Source organism: Anastrepha ludens, chromosome X (assembly GCF_028408465.1).
Source record: "Anastrepha ludens isolate Willacy chromosome X, idAnaLude1.1, whole genome shotgun sequence".
In the NCBI taxonomy this organism is placed as follows: Eukaryota; Metazoa; Arthropoda; class Insecta; order Diptera; family Tephritidae; genus Anastrepha; species Anastrepha ludens.
This window is the reverse complement of record NC_071503.1, coordinates 22,037,472-22,043,471: the sequence shown is the minus strand read 5'-3', so window position 1 is coordinate 22,043,471 and position 6,000 is coordinate 22,037,472.

Genomic DNA, 6,000 nt, shown 5'->3' with positions numbered 1-6,000 from the left:
AACCCAGGCCTGCACGCTTCTGATAAGCTTATGCGTCCACCTCCCTTTTTTCGCTAGGTCCCAGCGATTTTGCCACTCAGTTATGCTCCTCCGTGTTTCTTCCTTACGCTCTTCCGCTGTTAGTCACCTGTTTAGGCTTTTGGCTTTGTCGTAGACTCTACCCAGTTCAGAGAATGTCTGGTGGCATGATACCCGATATGACACATACTGCTTCGAACGACACTGTCCTGAAAGCACAGGCAACTCTAAGGGAAATAAGTCTAAAAACTATTTCCGCCTTCTTCGCGTACGTTTTCTGTATCAGGGCTTTACCCCATATGGGTGCTGCATACATGAGTGTAGACTGGGTAACTCTAGCCAGGAGCGCTCTTCTACTCTGAGTGGGACCACCGATGTTGGCCATAATCCTTGACAGTGCCGCCGTCCCCATGGCTGCCTTTCCGCATGCTTTTTTAATGTGCTCCCTGAAGCTTAGTCGAGCATCGATCATTACACCCAAATATCGTAGTGCCGCCTGTGTTGTGACGTTGAACCCATCAATGTTTAGTGTGGTCGTTACTAACTTTTTTCTACTCGTAATGAGAACTGCTTCTGTTTTTTGTCCTGCTAGTTGAAGTTTAGCCGCCGTTGGCCATTGTTTGACCTTTGTTGCTGCCTCTGTTATTGTTATTTCTGTGCGGCTTCTTTTCCATGCGAAAAGTCCACCTTAATGGCGAGGTAGTCACTGCCGGTGTCACACTTGCCAGCTTGCTGATCATACTAGAGCACTGCTGGCGTAAGTGATGCCGATTATTGATGCAGGACCATTCACCTCGAAGGTGGTTTTTCTCCCAGTGTTTAGCAGAAGCGCATCAAGCAGTGAGAATGCCTTAATCAAGGCATCTCCCCTTTTATTAGTGTATCTGCTACCCCGTTTCAAGGCCCACGCATTGAAATCACGAAATTACGTTTGGTGTGGTAGTACGAGCGTTTTGCACAAGTTCATCCAGCAGGTTTTCGAGCTCTGCTTGCGTCAACTTCGGTGGCGCATAGCAACTGTAGAAATAGATGCCACATATTTTTTCTCGGGTATAGTAATCCCTGTCTGTGTGCGGTTTGTCCTGCAGGGTGTTTCCTCCACAGGCCTATTTAGGAGCTTTTCTTTTCCTGATTGAGACCCACGTTCCGATGTTTAGGTTTTTAAGCTGGTCGCTTACTAGCACAGCATCCACCTTATTTTCGTAAACCCTTTGTTTAAGTAGCTCTTGTGCAGCCTCGCAATGGCTTAGATTGATCTGCTCAATCCTCATTTTTTCGTTTTAATATACGCCGCTTGATGCAGGGGAAATTTTCTGCTTCCAAACTGGTGGCTTGTATCCTCTGTTCCATTTCTTTTACAAGCTCCGCAGAAGGGCTTTTTCTCGCATACTTTCGCTTGGTGACCCTTCTCTCCACATTTGAAACAGTTCTGACTTCTGTCGTCTTCATTTTTCCACGCCCTCGCCAGGTGTCCAAACTCCACCAGCCGATTTCGAGTTTTCGCTTATCAAGCAGTCTTTTTGCATCCAGTTTATCTTGTAAGCTTATCACCGCTGTTTGCGTGCCTGCATACGCTGGTCTAACACGTTTTATTGCGCTTTCACTTAAGCTCGTTAACTTGCGGTCGTATTGCCTCACGTATGTCCCATTCTGGTTGTGATTTCATCCAGATCATGGATCTCCACCAACATTTCGTGGGTAAGGACCTTAATTTGCGCCTGGTCACATAGCACCCTGCCAATCTTTTTCTGGTATACCCCTGTATTTGCCGTCTGCTCTTTTTTCAACTGAAGCAGGATTTCACCTTTGGCCGTCTTTCTTATGCGCGTAACGTTTTCGCCAAGTTCTTGCAGGGCATCATCCTTCTTAACCACCCTGAGAATGTCACTGCATATCATGTTTCCAGCACGCGCAATGACAATCGCATCCGGCCTCGGGGGTGGCTTATTTGCCACTTTCTTTTTGACTGGTTTTCGCTTGACAATCATCCAGCCATTTTCCATATCCCGTTTGTCCTCTTGGCATTACTCTCTCCTTTGCCTTTCTTGCCTGCACTTGCTGAAACTTTGTGCTCTTTCTCGTGTGGGGCTTTGCTTTTCTTGGTTGGCGTTTTTCTGCTCGGCTGTTTGTCGTCGCGTGTTCTTTTCGGTGCTCCTTCAGCCATTACACTTCCAAGAACGTTCTCCTTGGCTTCCTTGCTTTTCGCTTCTTCCTGAGTTCTTCCTGGTTGTTAATCGAGCGTTGCAGTAGACGCATTGCTACTGTCAACTTCCTAATCGTCTCACCAAGAGACGTTAAGGTGCTGCTTTCTCATTGCTTTCTTGCAACGCAGGTGGCGACGATTTTGCTCACTCAGGCCTTTCTACACTGAGCGTCTTGGTGGGATTCCGTCTCAGCTTTGGTGTGCGCTTAAAAGGATCAGCCCCCATTATTATAAGGCCTTTGGCGGTCTTGTTCTCCTCAATTAGGTCCACTAGTAGATCACTCGATCACCCACACAGCTTAGTCGTTCAACCCCGAGGAGTGAACACACAAGGACTGAACAACAACCGTGAAGACATATACATATGTATGTATGCATCAATATATGTATCTACCAGGTGTATACCTATGAAATGATTTTACAATTTCAAACGTTTATTAACAAAAAATGGTTACAAATTGAATCTTCAAATTGATAGCCATCGTTAGCAATTTGTGGATGGTGCGCCAAAAAAATTGGCCGTCTTTGGCGCAAACCAATCATGGAGCCATTTTTTGGCTTCTTCGTGGGAATTGAAGCGCTGCTCGGAAAGTGCGTGGCCCATCGATGCAAACAAATGATAATCGGAAGGCGCCAAATCCGGTGAGTAAGCCGCATGCACCAGCGGTTTCCAATCGTACGTCTCCACCAATTCCCAGGTCACTCTTGTTCGATGTGGTGGTGCATTGTCATCAAGAAAAATTACTTTGTGACGCCGATCGGCATATTCTGGGCGTTTTCGGTGTATAGAGCTGTTCAAATCGGCCAATTAATGTTGGTAGCGCGCACCGTCAACTGTTTCACCTGGTTTTAATAGCTCGTACCAAATCATACCACGCTGATCCCAGAAAACACACAGCACTGCCTTGCGGCCGAAGCGATTTGGTTCGGCCGTTGTTTTTGGCTTGTGGCCGGGCGGACCATACGATCGTTTATGCTTGGGATTGGAGAAATACACACATTTTTCATCACCCGTTACGATTCGGTGCAAAAAAGACTTCCTTTTCAACCGGGAAAGCAGCATTTCACAAGTGGTTTTTCGATGTCCGCAAATGGTAGTTTGAAGGCACGAAATTCGACATTTTTAAGAGCGGCAAAAATGCATTGTTGTATGAAACGTAAGAAACAATGCACTGATTATTGTTGACAGATGACAGACGTAAAAACAAGACATTTTTGATGGTTTAGAAATACTCCTAGCGACATCTATGGACTAATAGCTGAAAGTATCATTTCATTGGTATAGGTATACCTGGTAAATACCATATGTCTTCTAAATGCTCGAAAACCGTAGCTGCTGCGCGTCAAGTGCGCGAATGAGCATACAGTAAGTTGCAGAAAACGAAAACAACATAATTAGCTTATAAAAAAGTTCTGTGTCGCACATTTCAATACTAGGACAAAAATTAAAGGATGGCATCTTTAAATACAATCCTTCTTTTTTCAAATGGCGTTTTGTTTGCTCAAATATCATTTTTTTTCGCAGAGATATCGCATTTTGAAATTTTCATGTTTCGAAATTTTCCTACACCTGAAAATCGATTAAGATAACATAGACATGATATATTCGATTACTAATTTTCTTGAATTGAGTCTTATTTTTCTTAAAATTTTGTCTCACACCATAAGTGTGCTGACTCACCACATCCCTACACTATCTAACCTTTGGGTACCGAGTCATACCCAGCCCTAACGCCTAAAAACCACCCCTATCATACCGCGAGCAGGCTAACCCACATAACCGCAAGCAGGCTTTCCCACAAACTCCAAATTTACATACTATTAATCCATATATTTCAGGCCCTCGACTATATCATGTCTATGTTATCTTAATCGATTTTCAGGTGTAGGAAAATTTCGAAACATGAAAATTTCAAAATGCGATATCTCTGCGAAAAAAAATGATATTTGAGCAAACAAAACGCCATTTGAAAAAAGAAGGATTGTGTTTAAAGATGCCATCCTTTAATTTTGGTGAAAGAAAACATCTGCAAGGCTACATAACCTCAAATATGGGCAAAAATGGGGTTTTTTGCACTTTTAGGTTAGGATATCTCGAAAACTCAAACTAATAGAGCAATTCTGAGGCCAGATTTGGATTCAGCGCATCATAAACCTTCGGAAATATATAGTCTGGTTTCTGGGTCTGAATGTTGGTTAAATTTTGTCGGCCTGTGTAGTTAATTAGCATATTACTTTACGTATGTAGTTCTTCAATTGATAAAAAGTGCAGCGGGGAACTTCTTAAGAGAGCTGATTACAATGAATTATGTACAAGTACATTGGCTCTGCCCAGTTTCCGTCTTCTGTATGAAATCAAATTGACGAATAGCCGACGGCATTTTCCAAGGAGTTTGCTTATGCATTTCTATGTTTCCTTGACAAACGAAATTTTGTTCAATTTATATTTTCAAACAAACTTAAATGATTGATGAAAGTTTGAATGCGCCAACAATCAAAATCAGAGTAACTTTTATGTTTGTTGATTTAATTTAAAAAGAAGAATTTAAACGAAATTCATTATAAAACAACCTCACATTTTGGTATAGGCGTGAGTACCCGAATGATCGAATTACTGCCTAACAAATGCTAAAGTAATTCTCTTTTGCATATGCGTGTACATATTTGTATGTGCGTATGCACACTTGATGCCCTAGCCTAAGTACATACGTACGTATAAATTTTCATTTTGAACTTCCAGCAAAACAATGATTTTTAATATACACATATGCATGTACATACAACCGCACACACGGGCCACTAACTTTATTCCTCTAAATGCGTATCATTGCGTATGTCGCCCAAAGCTAAAGTTCTATGCCTAACGACGACAAGAACAAAATGCACTAATAGGCGCAGCCGTAGTGGCCATCATTCTTAAATAGTCGTTTTGGCGCTGAACAGTTTCACCTATTGTACAGTACAACAAAAACTCATTACCAAAAAGTTCATTGATAAATTCGAGCTCATAGTTTTAAAAGCAAAGTACTTTCATTCATTAAACGAGCCGCCCATATGCCAATTTTCTCGATCATTCCGCATCCTTTGATCCGCCCCTGCAGATATTTGGTCATATTATATGCGCCCTTTAAATTCGCATCATTTGATCCGCCCCTGCATTGCAGTCCCGCAATCATGAACATCAGGTGATTAAGGGGACCAAATTAGAATTAGAACCTTTAGAATTAAGTATGTGTGTATGTATACGAATATAAGAATGCCTATATGCAAAATAAAACAGTATACTTTTGGAGTTCGTTGATTTATAAGGTTTTTCTCAGCATTACCGCCGGATAAACAAACGAGTTTGTCTGTACATTTTCTGGCGCCCAACGTGGGGCATACATATAGTGCCTCTTAATTTTTAGTGGCAATCGCTGATAACGGAATAAATATCGCCTCAGCAATTATATTTTTCGCAACCGTGGATTTCTGTCAACTTCTTCTGTTTGGCATAAAACTTAAGTTTTACTGCAGTGATTGACCCACCACCAAATAATTTTTGACTCACCATTTTCATCATTTTGTCATTTCGCAAATCACACATCCATACCTTTCGCAAAATTTGTTTGGTAAATCATGTCGCTGTAAGAAGTCAAGCAGCAGCGCTTACTAACCCGGAAAAACATGTCCCGCATAAGGACAATAGTGGAGATAAGCGAAAGCAAAACTGGGAAAATACTTTTGCCCATTGAACTCAAGTGTCGACTCGGAATTTTAGAATTCTATTTTAATCAGGG